We start from the raw sequence: 27998 nt of genomic DNA on the forward strand, positions 1-27998 counted from the left end.
TCCTATTGGTCTTAACGACAAATATGATTTATCTTGTTTTCTATGAACATATAACAAACCCGTTAGTCAGGGTTACCTTATAGGTATTACATTGACAAAAGAACGACCATAGGCTAAATAACAGCAACTCAAACCAAAATATTATATTTGTGAGTCATATAGGTTCAAGTTGAAATACATTGAACCTCATTCAAAATTATTGAACGCTCGTGTTGAACTATTTGTAGGTCTCTTTGAGATGCAAGATTAACAAGCATATAGCGATAAAAAGAAACAGTAGGAAGAATTATTGTAGCATACATGATCAAATAGGATGGTTTTTGGAGATTTTAAAAAAAAACATATGTACTTGTGTAAATTTTGTAACATGGTTTATGGTTTGGTATGTAAATATGTAACAGTGTTATTATATACGATCATCTCTGGTAAACCATCGTTTTAACCTACAGCCTAAAATAATGTAATTACAGAACTAATGTACAGGACAAGCATTATTGTGATAGAGAATACTTGCATAATGCTAACGTACGTTTCATGTATATATCAAGAGACAACTAAATACTTTATAACATAATTGAGCAATACCCACTTAATATGGTACATATTCCCAAAACTTCACGAATTACACAACATAAATCATGTCGCTAACACACTGATCGGATGCTGAGTACAGAGGTTATGGAAAGGTTTTCATCGGAACAGACGACCTAGAGGGGTATGGAGTTATCGCCAGAGTAGACTAGCTTAAGATGGCGTTCATGGTATAATGTGATTCTTTGTTTGTGGAGCGATAGTCCGTCGTTGATGTTGGTGACCCAGTGAAGCTCGCGCGAACATAGAAATTAAATACAGCAACACTGATAACGGTTGAGTCATTCACGAAGTGGAATGCTGGTTATTAAGAGACAGAGTGGATATTTTGTGGAATAGGTAAGACCTGATCTCGTAATAGTAGTATTTGTTTTCGTCTATAGAGTTATAGCTAGCTTTGGTACTGATAGCGGATTTGTTTGTTTACTCCCCACAGAGAATACCGAACAGTCGGGTATAACAGGTATGTGGGAGCAGAGAAAAAATAAGATGAAGAGATATGGCTTGTAATGTAGAAAATTGTAGTTTTTATATTTGAGATGTGGCTTGTTATTGTTTTGCAGAACGTCACGGTGCGGAATTAAAATAACAGGTATGATCATCAACACAAAGATGTACATGGAAAAACACGTGTCTTAGCGGTGAGAAGGTCACTGAACATGGTTTTTTGTTTGCTGTTTAGGGAGCGTTGAATTTACAAGATTTGTGGTAAGCTAGTGTTTGGAACTTGGACTTGACCTACTGATAAGAGTTCAGGTTTAATTGCATGGAGATTTCTTGGTATATGGACTCATTAGGAATATGCATTTTTTCTCACACAGGATTTCAGAATAGTGCAAAACACAAGCAGGTAGGATCACATAAACATAATACGCAGTATATCACTCATGGGCAACCCTAAATTGAATTTACTTGGTCATTATTGTTTATTTTTTACAGATTTTCCCCTGATGAAGGCACCCTGGCAGTGCCGAAATGCACTGGGCACTTTCTAAAAATTGCATTGCATATGGCATTGTAAAGTTTAACATGAAATGTAATGTTATTGTTATTGTGACTGTGAATGAAATATAATTCATTGAAACGAAATACAATGTGGTAATATACACAATAGAAAATGGTATAAAAGAATCGAAATAAACAGAAGTAACTGAGAGAACATGAGGTTTATTATTTGTTGAAGAGGTATAAAAAGTTTAAGTGCATAGCACCAAGTGGACAGTGCACGGTTCGTTGGGCCAGCACACCCAACATAACAAGAAGTGCGCACTGCACTGGCTGTTGGACCTTCATGGCGCCTTGAGGACCAGTGATCGTTACTACATTGGACATCTGCTGACGGTGTTCGGAGATCGTCGCACCTGGGCTGCCGACTGTTCCGTGCTCTCTTCCTGATTGCCACTGGAAGTTCCTCTGAAGCGGCTGCTACCGGCGGAAGGTACTTACCCTGCACTGATATTACTGGGACTCTTTCCATACATGCTGTGCCTCTGCTCTGCGCTGCCGGGGATGGCCATTACCTCCGGGGGTGTCACAAAATGGCGGTGTGCAGCGCAACGGATTGAACAGACTGAGATCTTTGCTGTCCCGAGGGTGCTATGCGATTTAGGGCTGCGATATTCATACTACTAATCCTTTAACCCCGGGCTGGTGGGTCTCATAGCGAGCTGCGCTGAGGTGGAACCGTATTATCCACGGCAACAGGGCTGACCAACTGCGATGGAAAATGGCGGCTAAGCTTCTCTGCGGTGCGGAGCGCTAGGCTACTGGGAAAAGTCCACACTACCTGGACATTCGATCTGGAGATTGGAGTACTCTCGGTACTCCTGACACTCTAGCCTGCCCTTCTCCATAATGCGCTGGTGCCCGGGAACTGGTTCCTTCTTGCAGAAGACTTTACTGCCTACACGCTACCAGGGTAGTCTGACATTTGACTTATCTTATTTAGATACCCCATCCATCGGACCCACTGTTACGCTGGTGTGTAGTGTATACACATTCTATTGGCATTAGTAGAGGCCACCTGGACTGAGAGGTAATGTCAGGCAGGTTTCCAGACAGCCCCGTAACAAATAGGTGGGGTAGGGTCTAAGGGGAGTTGGTATTTATAGACCAGACAGACAGTCTACACCCCCATCCCGCGGTACGATAAAGCCAGTTGCATGGTTTATATCGACTTACGCCAGAACTATAGATGTTTTGCAACAACCATGTGACTTGTTCTTTGGAATGTCTATAGGCTAATCATCGACCAATCGGGTGTAGGCATTTTTTTCGAAGCTAGCGGGGTCCTCTGATGGACGAACGCCGGCTCCTGCTGCATTCGAGTGTATTAAACAAACTGAATTTGCTATCTGTTTGCAAACACTTGCCAATTTTTGATAACCTGTAACGGCAATATATCGGATGCAGTGAACACGGGTCGGCAGAGACCAACTTTTCTGCTCGGCTCAGTGCTTTGCAATTGGCTGTGCCGCCATCCAACCAGCGGCGGTGGGGCCTAAAATAACTGCAGGCTTCATCGAGGTCCGCCGGTGATGCATGCATAGAGAACGGCCCACAGGATTTTGGCAATCTTTTGCCCTCTGTGGTCCGCATTCCCTCGTGACTATTCTGAGGACGACGATTCGCTAACACACTGTAGAAAAGCTCAATGCCTCGTCCAGTCGGTACCTCCCCCCTTGGCTTAGGACGAGGCCAGAGGTACCGACGGAGAGGTAAGTGATGGCTGGATGACGGGCGCTCCCTTTGCATATAGCGAACTCCACTGCTACCAAACCCCGGCTAAGGAAATACTGCTTAGGTATATCTGGGCATTGCGTTGTTGAGCAGTATTTTTCGGTTTTCTGGCCTTGTAATCATGTCTACTTCTACCACTGGAGCAGTTACCAGCATTAGCGCTGTATATAAATCTCGTGATATATAACCCTGGGATGGGCTGAACCTGATTTAACAACAACAATATTGGCATCAATGTACATCCCCGGTTGATATAATTTTGGGTTTATGTCAGTCTGATTTAACATCACAGAATACTGTCGCCGCTACATGCTGGCCTCATTGGTCACCGCTGTCTCCATCTTTCAGAACTAAATACCAAGGTTCAAGTTTAGTTTGTAAACATAGTGGAATAATGGGTTTGGCATCACCTCGAGAGGGAACCAACACTACCATTAATTATTTTCATTATTTTTTCACTATTTTAGAGCGGTGCCTCCATTTCCTGAGCAGCGGCCAGGAGAGGTGAGGCTTACTCCCAAGAATTATTGGGTGAGTGAATTAAAGATAATTAAAATATGAATACTATCCCTTTGAAGGTTGACTTTTTGAGCAAACATATTACATTAGGCAAGAAATATGTGTCTTATGTGTCTGTTATTTGTATATATTTGTGTTTGGAATTTTTCCAGGAAAGAATCCATAAGAGCTGTTGAACCGGACATAAAGACGCAGGAGTTTTACGCGTATTGCAAGATATCCGGTATCATTTTGTTTGTGTAAATACTTTGTTTTGCACACTTTATGGCAGTAGTGTATTATAAGGTACTGACGAAAGCTTGTAGGGGAATGTCCTCTTGAAATGGCAGAAACATGTTGACCACAATACTATCTCCCTTTGGCAGTTATTATGTCAAACTGTCAATACACTTGTTTTTAACATTGACACCATGATTTTGCCCTAATAAAATTATTCCCTGTTATTATGGTAGCCAATTTTAAGTTATACACTTGTTTTTTGTTTACACATTTTTCTCACTGCAATTAATATCCCACACCATTTCACCCATTCTTTGGTACCTTTGGTTGGATCCATCGCTGGTGGTCTTGGAGAATTGGAGAATAACACACGATATCAACAGGTGTGTCTCCTTATCTAGACCACTATCTACAAGAGTCCCAGATGACGATGCTCCGCCATATGGGTGGGCTGATGGGATTCATTTCCTGGTGATGGTGACACATACATCATATCAGACACATAGTCTTTCTATTCTGCCTCTAGTTATAGCATAGACCACTGACAGTCTCTTTTGTTTGGTTCTCCAGACAGCCCACCTCACCTTCGACATAAAAAACCTGCCAAAAAAACGCCTGAGGTAGGGGAGGCACACCCGGCGGAGATGGCGGGTGATGTATCTTCCGGCCTGGACAACGAACTACACACCATCCTCACGGAAAAGCGACAGGGATTCGCTACAATAGCGGACAAGGTAGATATGCTTAAGACCCGTAAGGACAGTATTGCACATAAACTGTATACGCATGAGATCCGGCTCAAGGAGGCGGAACAACACATATCTGACTCTGAGGACGTCACGGAACAACGGAAGAAAGCTGTCACCCAAATGGACAAGTTGATGCGAATCATAGATGCAAAGAATGAAGATATTGAAGCACGCAGTTGGCGCAATAACGTTCGTATCTTAGGTATTCCTGAAAGTACCAACACAGGGCGCCTAGAACAATATGTTGAGAGACTGCTGACGGCGATTACTGCTGAGGGTGCCCTTTCTGCTCAATTTATAGTTGAATGCCACCAGGAACCGCCCCGCGTCCCATTATAGTGCGTCTGCTCAACTATCGAGACCGCAATGTTGTTCTCCGAGTGGCGCTGGAGAAGAAGCAGCTTACCTATGGAGGCGTCCCCTTTACCATCTTCCCGGATTTCACAGTCCGAGTGCAGGAGGAGCGACGCAAATTCAACGCTGTAAAGCAGAAGTTGCGCCAGGAGCAGGTGGACTATGCTTTACTATACCCGGCACGTCTGCGTATCACACACCAGGGGACACAAACTTTCCACACTACGCCGCAATCGGACGAAAAAGTTCTGAAAACGCTGAAGAAACGTAAAAATTGCCCAAATGAGGCTGATGAGCTTGAGGAGGCGACACTGTCTGGAGTGGAATGAGGGCAGCAAAGCATGAAACCACAGGACCATATTCTGTATGTCTGTGTGCCCGCCACTGCGACGACGGCTGAGAGACTGCTGGACACTCCCAGACTGTAATGTATATCTGCTACGTTGACTGATAGTTTATAGTATCTGTACCTCGTAATATAGAAGCTTGGCTTATTGCGGGGTAGATAGCTAACGTTATTTCTGGCATGCCGGACACCCCTGCTAATATTGGGAATCACTAAGATCTGAGGATTCCCTCACTTACAGCAGGGTCTACGTGTGCTATTTAGATGGATACCGCAACCGGAGTACCCATTTTGAAATGTGGTTTGTTCTGGTTGGGGGGGAAAAGGGGGGAGGGGACCAATACTGGCAGGTTTGGGGTGCTGCAGTGGGAGGGGAGTGGTGCAGTTACGATGGGTGTTTTTTTCTTACAGAGGGGGTGGAGACTGTATGTGTTCCAACTACGGATCTAGTTTTTTATGGAGAGGTAGTCACACAGTTGCATATTCAGAAAGACACAGATACACACAACATTTCAAGGAATCGCAGGGACAAGGAGTGACTCTGTTGAGACTTATGTCCTGGAATATCCGGGGACTTAATGATGCTCGGAAGGGTGGGAACGTCATCGCATAGTTGGAGCGTCATCAGGTACATATTGCAATGCTTCAGGAGACGCATCTGGCTCCACATTCACATACTCAGTTCGCTAGTAAATGGGCGGATACCCATCTCTTCTCTTCCTACTCCACCTATGTGAGAGGTACTGCTATCATGATTAAACACTCAGTGCCATTTGTAGTCCTAGGGGAGGCCCTTGATCCTGCCGGGCGCTATGTCATTGTGTGGGGTCGTCTGGGGATGGACACAGTTACCCTAGTGAATTGTTACGCCCCTAATGTTGACACACCTACATTTTTCACATCGCTATGGGGCAAGATTGTTGACATTGGTTCCATGCATATTATATGGGGGGATGGGGCCGCACTGTACAAGTGTCTATCTAGGGAAGCCTTACTGGGGATAGTGGAGGAAGGAGGTTTGATTGATGGCTGGCGATACCTCTTTCCAATGCGTAAGGAGGGTACACACTTTACATCATCGACTGTCACATGGGCACGCCTGGATTATTTTCTGCTGACCCGGGGATTGACTACGGGTCTGGAGCGGGCTGACCATCTGCCCAGAATGTAGCCAGGTTCTGAACTGGGATGGTGCAGTGAGCTAAAAAACGGTGATGGATCAAGCCCTGATCTTTTGACTGGGTAGGAGTGTTCTGCTTAATTCAGATACTCTGTCCATCACCACCCCCCTTTTTGAATCGTTTTGGCCACCACAAGTGTGGAAGGGTATGCTCAGATGTGAGTCCCTTGCTCACTGCACCATCAGGATTCAAGCAAGCCGGGCCGAAGACGGCTGTAATGCCAGAAACCGGTCCCCGGAAGCTTGTTTCCTTTCCAGTAAAGAATTGGCTTGGTAGTTTGGTCTGCCCTGTTCCCATGATGCACTGGGCCAGGGACAGACTAATTTGCATGTAGCCAGGTTCTGAACTGGGATGGTGCAGTGAGCTAAAAAACGGTGATGGATCAAGCCCTGATCTTTTGACTGGGTAGGAGTGTTCTGCTTAATTCAGATACTCTGTCCATCACCACCCCCCTTTTTGAATCAGAACCTACTCTGATCATAGCCCGGTTCTGATTCACTTGCACATGCCGGGATGGGACAGCACTAGGCAACAATGGCGGTTACAGCCCACAGCCTTGCTGGATGAGGTCTTTAGGACGGAATTGGGAGAGGAAATAGCGGCCTTTTTCCCTCGCAACAAGGGCTCAGTTGACAGTGTCGAGGTCATATGGGAAGCCTTCAAGGTGACGATCCGAGGCTACTGTATCTCAAAGAGCTTCGGCGTCCTGCGGGATATACAAAGAACGATACGTACTCTTGACCGCGAACTGAAAGGGCTAGAGACTAGTATGGTACGGGGTGAGGTGGCACAGGTGCACATTGATTTTCGGGCTAAGCTATCGGAATATGAAGCAGAGGTTGCGAGAGAAGTAAAGTTTAGGGGTAAACACTGGTCAGCACGAAAGTACTGTGAGGGTGACAGACCTGGCAAGGCGTTGGGGGTCACTACTCGTACTCCGCGCTTTAGCAACACTGTTTTAGAAGTCACTACTACAGAGGGAGGGATATGTCGGGACAATGCGGGAATATTGAATACTTTTGTTTCGCATTACAGCACATTATACACCACGAAAAGCTCAGGTGAAGTACGGTTTGATGACTTCCTTGGGGACGTCGCGCTCTGCTGGTTGAGCGATGTCCATAGGACCTTCCTGAGTGCACCCATTGAGTTGGACGAGATCAGGGAGGCAATAATGTCATTAAAGAATGGTAAGGCTCCGGAGTTGGATGGGCTCCCTGCCGAATTTTACAAAAGTTACATAGATGTAATGGCTCCCGTCCGTCGTGAAGTATTTGAGGAGTCGCTGGGGGAGGGGGTTCTGCCTCTCTCAATGCGAGAAGTAGTGATCATATCCCTCTTAGAACCTGGGAAAGATCCCACGTCCTGCGATTCATATTGCCCGCTATCCCTGATAAATTGCGATGCGAAGATCCTTGCCAAGGTGCTGGCCACTCGTTTGTCCCTCTTTATGACCAAAATTATACTGCCAGATCAATCGGGATTCGTCCCTGGTCGCTCTACTACCCATAATTTGGGACCCTGTTCTCCCTGATTCAAACAGTAGCTCCTGATTTCCCGGTGGCGGCTATTTTTCTCGATGCCTCAAAGGCGTTAGACTCGGTTGAGTGGAACTACCTTTTTGCCGTGTTACAGAGCATGGGCTTCCCTAAGCTGTTTATCTCCTGGGTGCAGCTATTATACACGCAGCCCACTGCAAGAATCCTTATTAATGGCCATCTATCCACCTCTATTAATATAACACGTGGCACCAGGCAGGGGTGTCCACTCTCCCCCCTCCTTTTCGCTATAACCGCTTGCCTGTCGTCTTCGTCAGCTACATCTGGTCGGTGCGTTCAGGTGTTTTCAGCGTCAAATTGCAATTTCTTTGTACGCTGACGATATGACGCTATTTGTCACAGATCCATAGCATAATCTAAATGCTTTGTTGCGTGAGTTCGTTGTCTACGGCAGATTATCTGGAGTACAAATAAATTGGAGCAAATCGCAATTTTTCCCCCTTACGGACGCAGTGCCGGAGTTCTCCCTTGACTTTCCGTTGAAATGGTGCCATTCAGATCTCCGATATTTGGGCATAAAGGTCTCTAGAGATAGGGAGGAGACACTTCGGCTTAACTATGGCGTTGCTGTCACCAAATTGACCTCTACTGTCGATCGCTGGCTCTCCCTCCCTTTATCCATGGCGGGGAGAGCTTCGCTCATTAAAATGGTGATACTACCCCGTTTCTTATATCTCTTTTTAAATATCCCCTATCACCCGGGAGCCTTTTTTTTCAAAACATTAAGAACAGAACTGAGTCGACTATTATGGGGAGGTAAACAACCGAGGCTTCAGTGGTCGGTATTAGCACAGCCTTACGACAAAGGGGGCTTTGACCTTCCTGACTTTGAAGTTTATTATATGAGCGCTCAGGCGCACTATGCCTATCATTGGATGGTACCCACGCCTTTTATGCCTCAACTGGCGGTGGAGGATTGGGTGGCGAATCCTCTTCTCCTGAGCGGTCCGGTTGTGGCCATAGAGACTCCATTCACGACTGTAACATGTACGATAGATGCGTGGCGACGTATAGCTAAAATGTTATGTTGTTCCTTACTCTACTCGGTGCGGATGCCTTTGACCTACCATCCTAAACTGGCGCTGCTGCAGGAGAATGCATTCCGACTGCTATGCCAATGCCTTAAGGTGACAACATGGGGCAACCTTTTTACGGACGGGCAATTCCGTGCCATGGATCTGTTTTTTAAAGATCACCGTCCCACTCCACTAGATATTTTTTATTACCTACGGCTGCGTCAGGGGCTGAGGGAAATTCTGCCGGATTACCCCCGGTAGCCTGACAACCTGACCCCACTACACTTTATGCTAAGCTCGCAGGATGACTCGCACCTTGTATCAGGAATCTATGGACATATTAGGGCGCAGCGACAGGGGTTTGAGGGGTCTGCCCGATCACATTGGGGAGAGGATTTAGCTATAGAGATCACTGACGAGCAATGGTGCTATTGCTGTAGCATTACGGCCAGAATATCTGCTAGCTGTAGACTAAAGATCATCCATTATAGGTTTCTGCAGAGATTGTACTATACGCCGGATAAGAAATTTAGATTCCACTTGTCTGATAACGATAGATGTGAGCGCTGTAATGCTGAAGGTGCTGGATTTCTCCATTTGGCATGGGAATGCCCTACTGTCAGGGATTATTGGATGCAAGTACACGATGCCCTGGAGGCCATGGTGGGGGAGACCCTGGATGCTAACCCCCTGTTCATGCTGATGGGTTATACGATGCCCGTGCCGAAATCCTACAGAAAATTCCTTGATATCACTCTCTTGCTAGCAAAGAGGAGAGTGGCGTGTCGATGGGGTCGGGGGAGAGCCCCGAAATTCAAGGACTGGCTCAATGATATAATTTATTGTCAGGAACAGAATGCCATCTTTGCTGAAACACAGCCAATGTCCAGTAGACCTAAGGACATATGGGGACCATTGACCACTTATCTTATATCTCATGGTGCGACAGACGAGGGTTCAATGCAGGATGAGATCCTTGGCACTGGGGAGGAGGTCTTGGATGCTTAAGACGTCGTCTGGCATGTGATCTCTGTTATTTGTTATCATAGATTATGCGAGATGCTTGCAGGATCTTGATAAAGTTACTGTCATTGCTCGTTTATGACTCATACGCCCACGTATTTCCCTCAATGCATTATGTATCTCTGTGTTATGTGGCCTTTATGAATCTCCAGGAGCTGTAAATGTGTGTTAGGTACATCTGCTAATGCTATCTGTATTCATGTTAGCCTCAACATGCTTTAATGCATCTGTATAATTATTTTGCTAACTAATGCCTGAACGTTTTTTTCTTATTGACTTACCTCAAGATTTGTCTCTTCATGCTCCTGGTGGAACAATTGACACGGTATCCCTGTCTGATTGTTGTTGTTTATGAAATATCAAAAAATAAAGTTAAGAAAAAAAAAAAAAAGTCTTCTCGAGGACATAGCCCCTCTAAAACTGAAAACTAAAAAGGGTCACTGACAAAATCAAAAACCCATGGTTCAACGATGCCCTTAATGAAGAAAGAAGATCAATGAGACTAACAGAACGCAAATGGCGACAACATCCTTCCTCACCCCACTTAACCCTACTAAGACAATCGAGGAAGGCTTACAATAAAAGCATTTTTAAATCTAAAAACGACTTTTTCAGGAAAGAACTGGACAATGCAGTAAATAGACCCAGGAAACTCTTTGATCTCCTTAAAGAACAATCCAATAAATCTGCTAAAGTAACACCAACCATCAACATTAATCGCCTAAATAGTGAAGATTTCTCAACCTTCTTTACAGATAAAGCTGACTCGTTGGAGAGGGAGTTAAAAAAAGCAGCCAAAGACATTGAAAGTACGATGGATCCGAAGGACGAAGAACTGATTCAACAAGAAGTAAAGAAACCTAAAAACAATGCCAGATGGTCAGATTTTAAAGTGGTCAATGAACTAGACATCTCAAAGATCATGTCGTCCACTAAACCCAACAACCACTATAATGATCCCTTACCAGCAAAATGCTGGTCCTCCTTAAACCATCTGTTAATCCCATTTTGGACAAAGATCATAAATGCCTCACTGTCGCAAGGTCAAATCCCAGCCTGCCTTAAAACAGGACAAGTCATCCCTTTGCTAAAAAAACCTTCAGAGAACCCCTCTGTGCCAAACAATTTCAGACTTGTAACTAACATCCCCATGTTAGCCAAAGTCCTGGAAAAATGTGTCCAACAACAATTGAGTCGACACATTTCTGAGTTCAACCTGCTAAATGTGTGCCAATCGGGCTTCCGTCCAAACCATAGCACAGAAACTGCAATCTTACACATCGTAGATGACGGACTGCTGTGCTGGCTCTTGACCACAATGAAACCTGCCTACTATGCTTGCTGGACTTGTCATCCACGTTCGACACGGTGAACCACGAAAAAATTATAGACCGGATGAAGAACAGAATGGGCCTAGAGGGTACAGTCCTTAACTGGTTCAGCTCCTTTCTTAAGAACAGATCACAAAACTCCATGGTAGACCAAACCCTTTCTGGCCCAACAAATAATACAATAGGAGTTCCACAGGGATCAACGCTCTCACCGGCGCTATTCAACCTATACGTTGAACCACTCACAGAAATACTATAAAAAGCAAACATAGCTTTCCACATGTATGCTGATGATACCCAGTTGTACATCAAGGTCGCATCAACAGAAGAGATTAAGACCATGAACCATGCACTATCAAGGACCCTCCAATGGCTAACCAAGAATCACCTGAAACTAAACCCACAGAAAACCGAATTCCTACTGATTACACCACATAAAAGTAAACAAAACTCAACAGAATGGACCAACCTTATTACTGCTCTAAACTGTACTCCAAAGATTGTAGATTCCACCAAGTCACTGGGAATTACCCTAGATAAAAACCTGAATATGTTAGCACATATTAATACAATGGCAAAAAACGCCAGGTTCCACTTGAGCTATTTGCGAAAACTTAAACCTTTCCTGAGCAAAACAGATTTTAAAACCGCAGTACAAGCGCTGGTCATATCAAGGATCGAATATGGGTGCACTACCCTGGCTGGTCTCCCTAAGATCTCAACTGCCCCATTGAAAGCTTGTCTTAATGCAGCCACAAGGCTGATAGCGGGATCAAAAAAATTCGACCACATCTCACCTCACCTGAAAATGCTAAACTGGCTGCCGTTAGAAGCAAGAATTCAATTCAAATCGGCATGCATCACTCATAATGCAATTCACCACAAAACTCCGGGTTACCTGGCCCAGAAACGTACGCCATCCGGAGGTAACCGACCTTCTAGGAGCAAATCAGACTTTCTTTTGAAACCGGCTCGCTTCTGCAAGAAAAAGACGTATGACCGAGCATTCTCAGGAGCAGCACCGAGAATTTGGAATGCACTCCCACCAAACATCAGAAGAATTACATCCATTGCAACCTTCAACAAGCAGTTGCAATGCAATAGGTCCCGCATTAGGAAAGTTTGAGCTATTGGTCTTGTAAATGACAATTTTTTTATTTATGTGTTGGTTTTGAAAATAGCTAAATTAATAGCTTTTTCATTTACAATGCCAATAGTTATAACTTTCGCAAATGTGACACCTATAGCATTTGTAATGCAACATGTTTTGTATTTACGTGACTTAGATGTATTGATATTATAAATAACAATGGCTTTTAACTTTTTAAAATAATTAATACTTAAATAAAAGTGATTGTAATTTATAATGGCAATAGCTTAAACTTTTGTAAATAACTTTTGTGAAGATTATGTTCAGTGTATTTTATTGTGACGAAAATCCAAAAACTTAAGTGAAATATTAACATCTTTTTGTGACATTTGTAATAAAGCTTGAAACATTGAGAGAACATATTTGAACCAGTTGTTGTTGAATGGTTGCACAGATTGATGCTGTGATGGCGCGGAGTGATGTTGTGGTGGCGACGAGTGATGCTGTGGTGTTCAGTGATGCTGTGGTAGCGCATATTGATGTTGTGGTGGCCCGGCGTGATGCTGTGGTGGCCCTGAGTGATGCTGTGGTGGCCCTGAGTGATGCTGTGGTGGCCCTGAGTGATGCTGTGGAGGCCCTGAGTGATGCTGTGGAGGCCCTGAGTGATGCTGTGGAGGCCCTGAGTGATGCTGTGGTGGCGCATAATGATGCTGTGGTGGCGCATAATGATGCTGTGGTAGTGCATAGTGATGCTGTGGTGTTCCAGAGTGATGCTGTAGTGTTCCAGAGAGATGCTGTGGTGGTGCTGAGTGATGCTGTGGTGGTGCTGAGTGATGCTGTGGTGGTGCTGAGTGGTGCTGTGGTGGTGCTGAGTGATGCTGTGGTGGTGCTGAGTGATGCTGTGGTGGTGCTGTAGTGTTGCTGACTGATGCTGTGGTGGTGCTGAGTGATGCTGTGGTGCTGCTGAGTGGTGCTGTGGTGGTGTTGAGTGGTGCTGTGGTTGTGCTGAGTGATAATGTGGTGGTGCTGAGTGATAATGTGGTGGTGCTGAGTGATAATGTGGTGGTGCTGAGTGGTGCTGTGGTGGTGCTGAGTGGTGCTGTGGTGGTGCTGAGTGATGCTGTGGTGGTGCTGAGTGATGCTGTGGTGGTGCTGAGTGATGCTGTGGTGCTGAGTGATGCTGTGGTGGCGCTGAGTGATGCTGTGGTGCTGAGTGATGCTGTGGTGGTGCTGAGTGGTGGTGCTGAGTGATGCTGTGGTGGTGCTGAGTGATGCTGTGGTGGTGCTGAGTGGTGCTGTGGTGGTGCTGAGTGATAATGTGGTGGTGCTGAGTGATGCTGTGGTGGTGCTGAGTGGTGCTGTGGTGGTGCTGAGTGATGCTGTGGTGGTGCTGAGTGATGCTGTGGTGGTGCTGAGCGATGCTGTGGTGGTGCTGAGTGATAATGTGGTGGTGCTGAGTGATAATGTGGTGGTGCTGATTGGTGCTGTGGTGGTGCTGAGTGATGCTGTAGTGGTGTTGAGTGATGCTGTGGTGGTGCTGAGTAGTGCTGTGGTGGTGCTGAGGGATGCTGTGGTGGTGCTGAGTGGTGCTGTGGTGGAGCTGAGTGGTGCTGTGGTGGTGTTGAGTGGTGCTGTGGTGGTGCTGAGTGATGCTGTGGTGGTGCTGAGTGGTGCTGCTGAGTGATGCTGTGGTGGTGCTGAGTGATGCTGTGGTGGTGCTGAGTGATGCTGTGGTGGTGCTGAGTGGTGCTGAGTGATAATGTGGTGGTGCTGAGTGATGCTGTGGTGGTGCTGAGTAGTGCTGTGGTGGTGCTGAGGGATGCTGTGGTGGTGCTGAGTGGTGCTGTGGTGGAGCTGAGTGGGGCTGAGTGGTGCTGTGGTGGTGCTGAGTGGTGCTGTGGTGGTGCTGAGTGATGCTGTGGTGGTGCTGAGTGGTGCTGCTGAGTGATGCTGTGGTGGTGCTGAGTGATGCTGTGGTGGTGCTGAGTGGTGCTGTGGTGGTGCTGAGTGGTGCTGTGGTGGTGCTGAGTGATAATGTGGTGGTGCTGAGTGATGCTGTGGTGGTGCTGTGGTGGTGCTGAGTGATGCTGTGGTGGTGCTGAGTGATGCTGTGGTGGTGCTGAGTGGTGCTGTGGTGGTGCTGAGTGATAATGTGGTGGTGCTGAGTGATAATGTGGTGGTGCTGATTGGTGCTGTGGTGGTGCTGAGTGTTGCTGTGGTGGTGCTGTAGTGGTGCTGAGTGATGCTGTGGTGGTGCTGAGTAGTGCTGTGGTGGTGCTGAGGGATGCTGTGGTGGTGCTGAGTGGTGCTGTGGTGGAGCTGAGTGGGGCTGAGTGGTGCTGTGGTGGTGCTGAGTGGTGCTGTGGTGGTGCTGAGTGGTGCTGCTGAGTGATGCTGTGGTGGTGCTGAGTGATGCTGTGGTGGTGCTGAGTGATGCTGTGGTGGTGCTGAGTGGTGCTGCGGTGGTGCTGAGTGATAATGTGGTGGTGCTGAGTGATAATGTGGTGGTGCTGAGTGATGCTGTGGTGGTGCTGAGTGGTCCTGTGGTGGTGCTGAGTGATGCTGTGGTGGTGCTGAGTGATGCTGTGGTGGTGCTGAGTGATGCTGTGGTGGTGCTGAGTGATGCTGAGTGGTGCTGTGGTGGTGATGAGTGGTGCTGCTGAGTGATAATGTGGTGGTGCTGAGTGATAATGTGGTGGTGCTGAGTGGTGCTGTGGTGGTGCTGAGTTATGCTGTGGTGGTGCTGAGTGGTGCTTTGGTGGTGCAGTGGTGGTGCTGAGTGTTGCTGTGGTGGTGCTGAGTGATGCTGTGGTGGTGCTGAGTGATAATGTGGTGGTGTTGAGTGGTGCTGTGGTGGTGCTGAGTGATGTTGTGGTGGTGCTGTCGTGCTGTGGTGGTGCTGAGTGATGCTGTGGTGGTGCTGAGTGATGCTGTGGTGGTGCTGAGTGGTGCTGCGGTGGTGCTGAGTGATAATGTGGTGCTGAGTGATAATGTGGTAGTGCTGAGTGATGCTGAGGTGGTGCTGTGGTGGTGCTGAGTGGTGCTGAGTGGTGCTGTGGTGGTGCTGAGTGGTGCCGTGGTGCTGTGGTGGTGCTGAGTGGTGCTGCTGATTGATGCTGTGGTGGTGCTGAGTGGTGCTGTGGTGGTGCTGAGTGATAATGTGGTGGTGCTGAGTGATAATGTGGTGGTGCTGTGGTGGTGCTGAGTGATGCTGTGGTGGTGCTGTGGTGGTGCTGAGTGATGCTGTGGTGGTGCTGAGTGATGCTGTGGTGGTGCTGAGTGGTGCTGTGGTGGTGCTGAGTGGTGCTGTGGTGGTGCTGAGTGGTGCTGTGGTGGTGCTGAGTGATGCTGTGGTGGTGCTGAGTGGTGCTGAGTGATGCTGTGGTGGTGCTGAGTGGTGCTGTGGTGGTGCTGAGTGATGCTATGGTGGTGCTGAGTGGTGCTGTGGTGGTGCTGAGTGATAATGTGGTGGTGCTGAGTGATAATGTGGTGGTGCTGAGTGGTGCTGTGGTGGTGCTGTGGTGGTGCTGAGTGATGCTGTGGTGGTGCTGAGTGATGCTGTGGTGGTGCTGAGTGATGCTGTGGTGGTGCTGAGTGATGCTGTGGTGGTGCTGAGTGGTGCTGTGGTGGTGAAGTGTCATTTCAGCCAACAGAGGGAGCCTCCAACAGATCAGACCACATTAGTGAGTCCTATAACGGAGGGGGTCCCAGAATGCCATTAGTCACACAACACGATATACACTTGATGTATGAGTTGACATATGGGCCTTAAAATACACTGCTAGATCGTTAGTCTGTACAACACTAGTCCTGCTTGCCTTTAAGTTTTTAAGATGTTTGTGGTTTTGTATACCACATGGCAAAATGTAAATATAGTTCGGTTGTAACGGGAACAAACAATAATAATCACCAGGTCATTAAATATTGAGATTTGTGTGGTGCCAAAAACAAGGGAATAATATATTGAAGAACATATTGGACAAAATAAGAAACAAAATTAATTAAACCGCGGCCGCGAAATTAAATGAAAAGCGGACGCGAAATGAAAATAAAAGCGGCCGGGAAATGCTCTCTGCATTGCGGCGTTTGGGGGGGCGCATTCCTTTGAAGTGAAGCTCTCGGCATAATGAGCTAGAGCTACAGTGAAATACGGCCGTGGGCAGCAAAGAACGTTAGTCTATACAGCACTAGTCCTGCTTGCCTTTAAGTTTTTAAGATGTTTGTGGTTTTATATACCTAATGGCAAAATGTAAATATAGTTCGGTTGTAACGGGAACAAACAATAATAATCACCAGGTTATTGAATATTGAGATTTGTGTGGTGCCAAAAACAAGGGAATAATGAAATTAAAAGCGGCCGGGAAGCAACAGCAGGGGTGAATTAGGGTGGAGGAGAAGTGAGGCAGAGCGCGCGCTGGGGAAGCTTCACGCTTGAATGCCTGAGGCCGAGGGCACGCTGGGGGAAGCTTCAGATGCCTGTCCTTCACCACAACCTCCTCCTAGTAACTTAGGACTTCAAAGTCTCGTTGGAGAATAAGTCTGTTGCCTCCTCTAGAAGCTTCCTGGAAATATGTGACAACCTAGAAGTCTTGTCCAAAGATCACTTCTTTGCCATACAAGTCAACAGTCATATAGCCTGGCCAAAAGTTCTTACATTTACCACCACTGCATGAATCACACAAAAAGTAAACCCAACATCTTCAATTCTAAAACAAGAGCAGTAGCATGAGTGAACTTGCGACAAAAGCTGCTGCTGGTAAAACAAAAGCATTTTAAACGTTTAGAAACCATGAACCAAAACCGGAGCCTGGCGGATTGGCAAAGTAAAAGCGGCATAAGATACAGCCTGCCACTAAAAAGCTATTGGGGAAATGCCGATAGAAAGAAAGAAAGAGGGGCGGAGGAGTAACGGGGTGGCGAGGTAGGGAGGAGGAGAGAGAGGGGCGGAAGAAACGTGGGCGGGGCTTAGTAGACGGAAAATCGGGTGGGTAAGAAAAAGGATTGGATGGGAGACGGGGAGGGCAGAGATGGGGTGGAATGGGGAAATGTAGGAGGGATAGTGAACGAGGGGGCAAGAGACTGGAGTGAAATGGATCCAAAATTAAAAAAAACAAGTTAAAGGCACTTACTTTATGACGCGGAAATCAGGATGGGGCAAGAGAGACGCAACATGCACGTGCGAGGAACAAGATGCGGCTTGGGGGAATGAAATTAGAAGCGGCCGGGAAATGCTCTCGGCATTGCGGGGGCGGGGTGCGCATTCCTTTGAAGTGAGAGCACGGCCGTGAAAGTGAAACTGCAGGGGTGAATTAGGAGGGAGGAGAAGTGAGGCCGAGCGCGCGCTGGGTGAATGCCTGAGGGAAGCTGGGGAAGCTTCAGATGCCTATGGGAGGGAGGCTGATGGGTTTGATGTGGACGCGCGTTTCGCACGAGTGTACCACATGAACTGTACGAAATCTGCAATGGTTTCAGAGCTTGGTTTGCCTACTATACTCTTGTCTATTTATCCCTGCGGGATATAATAGTCGAGACCTAAAAAGGGAGCAAGACAGTTTGAAATTACCTTCAACAGTCTAACATTAAGTATTCTATGTTTTCAGCTATGTTGAATGGTTTTACATGCTCAGTTGCCCGATTATGGGGAATACTGCATATTTGCTGATTTTGCACATGCTTAAATTTGCACTATTATTTTGTAGAACAATGGTCCTTAGATAGAGAGTACAAGGAACAAATAACATATAGGCCTTGATGGGTTCTATAAACATTAAGGGGCTCATTATGATGGAGGATGCGGAAAATCCTCTGCTGACCCACCAAAGACCCACCGCCACATTAGGATGGCTGGTGGGTCCTGGTTTCAGTCCGCCGCTTTTCCGCCGCGGTTGACTTACAACTGCGGCAGATAAGCTGTAACATGGCTGGCGGTGTCTATCAGACACCGCCAGCCATATTAGGATGGAGTAAAAAGTATGCTTTTCCACGGCGGCTTTTCCGCCGTGGAAAAGCATACAGACCTTCACTTCGCGGGCCCGTTGCGGGCCCCCTGGGTGAAGGGGGGTGGGGGGTGCACATGGGGGGGTACCTATGGTACCCCCCTGCAGTTGCATGCACAAAGCGGCAGGCACAGCGCGGTGCCTGCTGCTTTGTGCACGCAAATGCTGTGCATGCATTTTTAACATTGCGGCGGGTGCAGCTTGAAGCTCCACCCGCCGCAATGTTAAAAATAGAGGATGTGACCACCACCCTGGCGGTCACATCCTAATCTGTATGGAGGGACCGCCGCTGCCCCTGCGGACGGTCCCTCCTACTCTATGGTGGCGGACGGACTCAAGTCCGTCCGCCATCATAATCGGCCCTTTAGTGTCCAGCCGGACAGAGAATTTTTAATATGCAATCTGATCAAAATAGCATAAATGATGAGTGACAACAATAAAGCGGGACACAATCCTGCACCCCATATGAGAAAGAACAAACATTAAACAAAAAACATAGAGGATTTCAGGCAAAACTGGAGCTTTGGTAGCTTAAACGGCTCATAGAATAAAGCAAGCTAACTATAACAGTGACCACATTATTAATACACGTTGGAAAACAGTGGCACTATTTAGTTTGTCGACGACGTTTCGATCCCAAGCTCATTGAATACAGTGATCATCATCATCAGGACTACAATAGTGAATTGCCTGGTAATTACCACAATGCTGTGAATACCGAATTGGGCACGCCTCGTAGGGTAGCAGGATGGGTTCCTAGAGGCAAATGTGGTCAGGTTGTCAGCACTGGTGGTATTTCAAGTGGGGGTTTAGATGAAGTCACCTAGAATCTGAGGAATTCAGATGAGCCGGGAATTCGGCTTTGGCCATGGAGGTCCAGGTGTACGGAGCGAGGTGCACAAATCGGCCCTGGGTTCCGGAAGGCTTCAAGTAGTTAGCGATGGTGCACCATGACTGCTGTATTGCAAAAGTGCAAGGTTTGTATCTGCAGCCCTTGGAATCCTGCACAGAAGCCTTTGTGGGACCTCGAGATCTGTGGACAGGGTTACCCCCACTCACCTGTGGACCAAGGACTCGACCAGACTTCACCCCGCTGACCGCACAGTATCAGAAGCATCCTTTGCCTGCATCCCTCAGCATCAGGACAACTCCATTAAAGTCTATGGCGGTCATCCTGTAAAGAAACGCTCTTCTGGCCAGGTAACTGTCCAAAGTTTCCTTTCTGCCCCCCTAGACCTTATCCATACTGAACTTGGTCTCCCAAGTCAGGCTGGAGTACTCAAACCAACTTTTCCAACCGAAGATCAGTACAAAGAGCAGCAGCGGACCCTTTAAAGCTGCATCATTTTTTGTCATAATCCTTAGTAATCTGCAATGGTAACAACAGAAGTATAGAATATTTAATATTTGTATATGTTGAAGATTTTGCTGTGTAAGGGATACCCAGACGTGCTAATAAGGTCCTTCCATGAAAATGGATAAATATGGAATATGAGCTAGACCTTGGCATATTTGGTTATTCCTATATAGGAGATTATCATTGACTCCACTTATCTCCTCTTCCTTCTGTCTTTCCCTCCCCGTTTTTGCATTTTTCTCCTCCCCCATATTCCTCACAAGCAGAGTAGTTTGTATGCTCTGACTGCATAGACACTCCCCTAATCTTATTAAGTGAATTACTGTTCTCCACTGTAGTTGGGATGCTATTACACAGTCTGACTGCATAGACACTCCCCTTATTTTGTTAAGTGAATTGCTGCTCTCCTTTGTAGTTGGGATGCTAATACTCATTAAGCATCTTTCGATACTATTAGGAATCCTCCCTTCTATTAGTGCAAAGAAGTTAAAAATCACAAAAAACCAGAGAAAAGGAATTAAAGAATAATTATTTAAATACAGCCAAGCAGGCATGCCACTGTAAGATGGCTCCTGAGGAGAGACCTTTATTTGGGCCAGCTACTTTTAGGATTTGATTCGCTAAATGCCTACTATCGGGGGGCATACTGATATTTTGTATTAAAATAAAATCAAATCATAGGATGTGATCAATCAAGGGGCACACAACTCTAGTTAACACAAGTTGGGCTTATTGATGCGCCTCTCGGTATACGATCTCGGGCCAGTACGAGTAAATTTGCCTACAAATAAAACTGCCTAAAATATGAAATACAAGCACAAAGTTTTCAAAATATTTTAGATGACGCTCATGTAACCTATACCTCTTTTAACATGGCGCCTAATCCCTTGTTTACATACACACATCTGTTACATGATACTCGCGTAACTAATGCCCATTCCGACATGGCGCCCGCGATCAGGCAAGAACGAAAAGGGACACACTTCCGGGTTTTGTATCGCTACCCAATAGGTGATCTACACCTTTGAATATAAGGCGGGCTCCGATATGGCGACTCTAGCTTGGAACCAGCCATGCCGCTACGATAAGACATTAACGCCGAAAGATATAGGTGATAAATCGGGTGAAGGGCGATGGTTTATGAGTAAGAGAAACCTTCGGCTTACAGTGTTAGGTTGGGGTATGAAGGATTCGTGACCCAACAAGGGGGGTTTATTTCCCCCATTACGTATTAGGTGTCCGCTACCGGCTTTTCGGGATATAGAAGGTTAATAACACATGCGGGAAGGAACATGTTGTGATATGTTTACTGGCGAAAATATGCGAGGGCTCCGTGGATCTTTTAACTTTGAAAAAAGCGGTGCGGAACTAACAGATGCAGTGCCCTATTGAATGTTTTCGATCCTAGGAAGAATCGTTTTATGGGGACCGAGGGCAGCGCTATGTAGATGAAGGGGATGTTATGATAATGCGTTACTAGAAACTAGAAATGCAGAATACATGTGGCCTTATGGTAGGCGGGTGCACCACGGGATGTGAAACCCTTATGGTACTTTGAGCCACGTAAAACGAATGACGCGCATTAGGTATAAACATTAGGTGTCCTAGGCAATATGTATAAAATGTATAGAATGTTAATCTTTTTAATTTAAGTTTTGGGCTATACCCCGTAATGTCGCAAAATGGTAATTTAAAATTTGTTTAAAATATTCAAAAAACTAACTAACTGGGTTCTTAGGAGGGAGCCAACAATAGTATTATTATTAATAAAGAGTGCGCTTGAATTTATTATAACAAATGTTCTATTTTTCTGTCTTTTGGACAAGTGACTCTGTTCATTGAAGACAAGCTTTCTGACACTGTTGGTCTCTCCGTTTTTTAGAATTACAACAACCTTACATTAATACGGCCAGGGAAAAGAAGAATTTAGACTTCCTGGATTATTCTGTGGCAACAACTACCAACATTGGGAGCATGGTTTCATAAAAGGGAAGATACAAACTATACAGGCAAAAGGTATGCTAAAAAGACAAGAAATGATAGATAAGCGCAGGACCGCGTTATAATATTGGGAGCCTAAAATACTTTTTCCTTGAATAGATCGATATAAGAATAACTAAGTGGATAGGACCTACAAAGAAACAGTTTGAAAAAGGGAATTATATGACCCCACGCTAGTAAAAAAGGATCGCAGTGGTAAGAACTTGTCCTCCTTTGTTCCCCTTTCCCCTTGTCCCTTACTTTGGAAAATCCATGCTCCATTAGACAGAAATATGATGGAAAATAATATTATCTTTCAAAAAATACGCATTGATACTGTACTAGGATTAAATGAAATGACAACGAGCAGATATGGGACTATGTGTTGCTAATGAGTTTATGATACATGATCTAAAATGTGTTTTGAAAATTTGTCTTGATACCCTTTTTTATCGTAAAGTGTGTTAAAACTTTGATAGTTTGAAACTAAACAAGAGTTATCTATGGCTCTGGCAACCAGCTTTTGATTCTCCATTTCTCTTGAAGGCCTTCCATGTAAAGAAAATTCTTCGTCCCCCTTCCATGTTGGCTCCTTTTTAGAGAGGTGTTTTTTCTGGGCCATCCACGAAATGTCTGTTTTTTGTAACATGATCACACAATGTGGGTCTTTGTTGAATGTTTTTTAAACGCTTTGTAATAAAAAAATTTAATAGCTCATCAGTAGTCTTTCCCCTAGTTTTTTGGATTTTTTGGGGACTTTTTGGGAGTTTGTGCGTTTCCTCTTTGGAGAAAATTTGTCTTGCAATCTGTAAAAATTAACTGTGAAATGGGAAATGTGTACAGAACTTATGACACAGGAAACTGATGTTAGTTCTTTTTCTTATTTGTATTTTCAGCCCTGAAGAAACTCTCTGGTAGAGAGTGAAACGCGTTGGCTGACCTTTTTGTACACCATTTGGTGATCTGTATTTTAAGACTGGATAAAGATAAATAAAGAATTTTTCTACATACATAAACAAAACGGTTTCTTTGGACTTCTATTTGGTGCGCCCCCTTAAACATTGAACAAACCAACTTTTCCAAACGTTTCAAAAGTTTGCAAACTTTACGTTCGCCAATGCTTGTTTGTGACTGCATTAAAAAGTTCTAAAATCTGTATCACCGTAATCCTCCAGTGGATGTTGATGATCAAGGTCTCTAAAAATTCATATAAATGAGCTCTATTTTCATTAATTGTTGGTGTGTCTCTTTATTGGTGTGTGATTTTCTTATTTTGTTGTTTGGTGCTGTTGTATGCTTTACACTAAGTTCCTTTGCAAAGCCTTACTGCTTGCAGCCACAGGTACCCATTGGTGAGCTTAAGGTTGAGTAAAAAATACTGACTGGACCTAAGATGGTGTCTGTGTGTGCACTCCATGATAAAGTCCAAGAGCCAAATCATATAGCCTGTGCTTGAAATGGAAAAACAGAAGTGCAGGTACTCTGGTTGTTTCTGATAAGTGCTGGTACTCTCCAATTAAAATTATTATGTCTCTCTTAAGAAGTGCAGGTACTCTGCGTCTCAAAATAAAGAAGTGCCCGTACCGGACAGTAACAAACCAATTAAAGCTTACATATAGCACACCCAGATCCTCACATGGTTAAAGGGCTACTCAAGTGAGTGATACAATCAGTGCTGCAGGCCCACTAGTAGCATTTATTTTACAGGCCCTGGGTGCAGGGAGCACCACTTTCCTAAGGCCTTAAAAGTGAATTAAATATGCCAATTGGGGATTAACAAATATTACCATTTTTTAAGGGAGATGCCACATGCACTTTAGCACTGGTTAGCAGTAGTAAAGTGCACTGAGTCACAAAACCAGCAAAAACGAGGTCAGGAAAATGGAGGAGGTAGCCAAAATGTTTTTTTTGGGGGGAGGGGGGACCACCCTAAGGCTCTTTGATCTAACACTTGTACTTACTCCTAAATATTTTTCGATACTTAAGATTTTCTATGCTTTGCTAAATGTGATTTATGATGAAATTCACTTGCTTTGCTTTTAATGTATTATTTTCGACAATAGTCCTGGGGATTAGGCAGGATCTGCACCACCCCAGCCCACAGACCCTGCAACTCATTCCATTCGGTGATACTGACTATCCCACCCACCGAGGCCTAGCCAGTTCACTTGAGCAAAGGGACTCTGGCACATTATGATGCCACCTGTGACCTCACTGGAAGGAGAGGCCTTGGCTCTGCTTTGTGAGGTCACCTGTCCTGGCCTCCAGCCCCCCTGGGTCTTACCCTGGGGCACTGGGGTGGCGAGAGGGCCAAGATCCGGCAAGGCCTGCAGTGACAGGGCGACACCTCTCCTCAGTTGACGGCGCCCTTGTTCCGAGGGGCAAGGCCGCCTCTCCCGTGAGGGGACCTCTCCTGCTGGGGGGGGCCTCTCCGGCGACAGGACCTTTTCAGGGACGGGCAACGAAAGGCGCATTCCCGGTGACAGCTCAGCTCCGAGCTGGGGTACTTACCGAAGCCCGGTACATGCTGAGGGTGCCCTCAGATGTATTGTGGCCAACGGGAGCCGGCTTGGGACCTAGGCCCCCAGAACCCTACAATGCTCGGAATCCGGCAGCCTGGAGTCAGGAGGCGCAGGAGTCTGGGCCATGCCGCGTAAGAGCCAGAGGCTACTCGGACTGGGGGAGGTCAGCAGCGACGAGGGCTCTCGACCCAACTGCACGGAGGAGACGACTCTCGCCACCAGGTGAGGAGGTAGGACCTCTGCCGGGAGGGGACTCTTGGGAGGGCGGTGTGCACGGCTGTGAGTGGGACGCGCGGAACACCCGAGTGTGCCCACAAAGCACAAGGTGAGTGGAATGTGGCAGGGGAGCCAGTCGAGGCATCGTGGCAGTGGAAGGGGGGGGGGGGGGCATGGGTGAGTGACGAACCGCCCCTCTCCCACAGCACTGCCTATTTTATCTCGACCCACCGTCTCCCTTCAGCAGTTTCTTACACTAACTGTTTTCTCCTTCCATCTATAGCCATGTTGCTCCCTCTTTGTTGAACTCTGGCTCTATCGCGCCCTTCACGCCCTCCTCTGTGCTTCCGTTTCTCACACACTACTTTCCCTCTCGTCCCTCTTACACCCCCTCTTCACACTCCTCTTCTCTATTCCAGTCTCTCTCACTCCCTCTTGTGTCCTCTTCTCCTTCTCCTATTTCCGTCCTCCCCATCTTTCCCTATTCTCCCTCCTCTCTCGCTCTCCCAACCCCCTCTTAAACTATTCTCCACCCTTACCCCTCGCCCTCCTCTGTCAATCTGAGTGATTTCTGGCCTGGCTCTTTCTCCTATGGGATTAGGCCTCGTTCTACATCCCTCCATACTCCTTCCCTGAGGTATCCCTCCTGCCACCCGAGGAGACCGCAAGGCCCTTTTACACAAAAGTCAATGGAAAGGCTAGGCCCCATCTGCCAAGGCTCTGCTCTCCGAACATGGCCTTTGGATTCAGCCACTCCTTTATTTACTCCTCTCGGGGTGGGCGAGCCTGCAAATAAACAGAGGCGTGTTTGTCTCAGCGACAGAGTACCAGCCGATCCATCAACATATATGGCATGTAAATCCTTCTGAAAGAGCACTAAAATATTAAGACTTCAAAATTAGCAAAACGTGTATTTCTTTATAATGCAGAAGCATTTCACTTTAATGCATTGAATGGCAATCCTTACAGGTGCTACTTTCTAAAATGACTATGAAACAATGAGGTACTCAGTCAATTCCTTGTGTTAAATACTTACATTAAAATACACATATTGCCTGTTAAGTCTGGTTGACACAAAAATCTTTGCTGAAAAATTACAGTAATGTGAAAACTGGATATTCCATTTTAGTGTTGATAGTTTCAACTTTCCACAACTTAACAAAGAAACCGTTTTAATAGAAGCTCATAACTCAGTGAACGCTACTACACGTATTAGCCAAACATAGGGGTTGGACAGCACAAAACAGCCACATATGTTTCCATCTATGAAAATTAAGGGCCTCAAGTGAAGTGAAGAACTTCGCTGCAGTCAAAATTACACAAAAATCATCCTTTAGCTTTTTGCATTTTTTAGGTCGAGCTTAGAGGCAGCACGCAAACGCTCCTCGCTCTGCGAGGCATGCTGTATTGGACTATGCACTGGAAGCCCCTCCCACTCTCCGCCCATATTTGTCATTGGTTTGTGTCATTGTCCTTCGTAAATGTTGGCTTCTGATTCGTAAATAGGCTTGTTAGTCCCTCCTGGGTACCACCTTGCATTTGTTACCTCCCATAACGACTGGACCTTTTACTTGGCTTCTTACACAGTCTGCGTTATAAGTGGGTGAGCACTATTTTGTTTCTTGAACTAATGGGGTAAATGGCAGCTGCTTTTTAGGTCTTGCCTGAGCCAATGCGCTTGCGCATTGCTCCGGCGAGATTATAGTAGGGAGAAAAGAACAGTCCACCAAAACGGCTGCGGATCGCATACAGTTCATGTGATCTATGCACGTGCACAGAGCCAGCCACATAACACACCACCATTTGTCTGTGCCTCAGCATCAGACTTCAAAGGCTGCCACCCCCCCACGTGCACATCACCCACCACCATTTGTCTGTGCCTCGGCATCAGACTACAAAGGCTGCCGCTCCCCCGCCCACCCCCCCCCGGCATAGCAATGCCGAGAGCTTGTTTCTAGACGAAAGTGAAAGCCTACCGTGCTTGTTTACAGTAGCCTTGCTCCTCAAATGCTGTTGCTGTGTTGCCATCTCTCTAGGGACACTCAGCTTGAAAACACTCGACTTGCTAGCTGCAATGCTACATCCGCTATGCTTTGCCTCTAGACACGTCGATCCCTCGCAGACTGTGCTGACTCTGCCCCTCCTGATTCTCAAATTGACCAACGCAGTCACAACGCAGTCTCTTCTCCCTGTCTTATGATGTCTGCCCTGCCACCATTTACTTCGGACCCTCACCCTCACACCTCCTCACCCTCACCCTCCCTCACCCTCACCCACCCTCACACACTCAGGAACACCACCACATCACTCAGGGACACCACCACATCATTCAGGGGCACCACTCAAGGGCACCACTCAGGGGCACCACTCAGGGGCACCACCACATCACTCAGGGACACCACCACATCACTGAAGAACACCACCACATCTCTCAAGAACACCACCACATCACTCAGGAACACCAACACATCACTCAGGGACACCACCACATCACTCAGGGGCACCACTCAGGGACACCACCACATCAATCAGGGGCACCACTCAAGGGCACCACCACATCACTCGTGGACACCACCACATCACTCAAGGACACCACCACATCACTCAGGGACACCACCACATCACTCGGGGACACCACCACATCACTCGGGGACACCACCACATTACTCTGGGACACCACCACATCACTCGGGGACACCACCACATCACTCGGGGACACCACCACATCACTCAGGGGCACCATCACATCACTCAGGGACACCACAACATCACTCGGGGACACCACCACATCACTCGGGGACACCACCACATCACTCAGGGACACCACCACATCACTCGGGGACACCACCACATCACTCCGGGACACCACCACATCACTCTGGGACACCACCACATCACTCTAATACACCACCACATCACTCTAATACACCACCACATCCAGGGCTCGAGTCGGGGGAACCATGCGGGTGGACGCCTCCCCCCCAAATATTTTACTGGGTGGACGCCGTCCCCCCTGCTAAACAGCTGGACTTCACTCTTTGGCCTCTCTGGGACCAGATTGGAGCTCACAGCACACTACTCACCTTCGCTTTTGAGCGGGGATGAGGTGTCAGACAGGGGCAGCTCAGTCTGACGCTGCTCTGTGTCTTCGGTAGATGCCTCCCTGCAAGGAACACGCGACCCCCCCCCGCTCCTTCTCTGTGCCCGTCA

The 27998-nt window shown here is 46.7% G+C and overlaps 1 long non-coding RNA gene across 5 annotated transcripts; it reads left to right on the forward strand.

The window, feature by feature from the left end:
- The first annotated feature begins 1027 nt into the window (after positions 1-1027).
- On the forward strand, positions 1028-23279 carry LOC144773100 (uncharacterized). 5 transcript variants are annotated; one of them, XR_013599920.1, is made up of 5 exons: positions 1028-1054; positions 1155-1183; positions 21953-22086; positions 22171-22266; positions 22947-23279. It is a non-coding gene; the product is annotated as an uncharacterized LOC144773100 (long non-coding RNA). The 5 variants fall into 5 exon arrangements; XR_013599923.1 differs by lacking the exons at positions 1028-1054; positions 1155-1183 and adding an exon at positions 4589-4802; XR_013599921.1 differs by lacking the exons at positions 1028-1054; positions 1155-1183 and adding an exon at positions 19074-21214.
- Positions 23280-27998: the final 4719 nt, after the last annotated feature.

This window comes from Lissotriton helveticus, chromosome 1_1 (assembly GCF_964261635.1).
Source record: "Lissotriton helveticus chromosome 1_1, aLisHel1.1, whole genome shotgun sequence".
Classification (NCBI taxonomy): domain Eukaryota; kingdom Metazoa; phylum Chordata; class Amphibia; order Caudata; family Salamandridae; genus Lissotriton; species Lissotriton helveticus.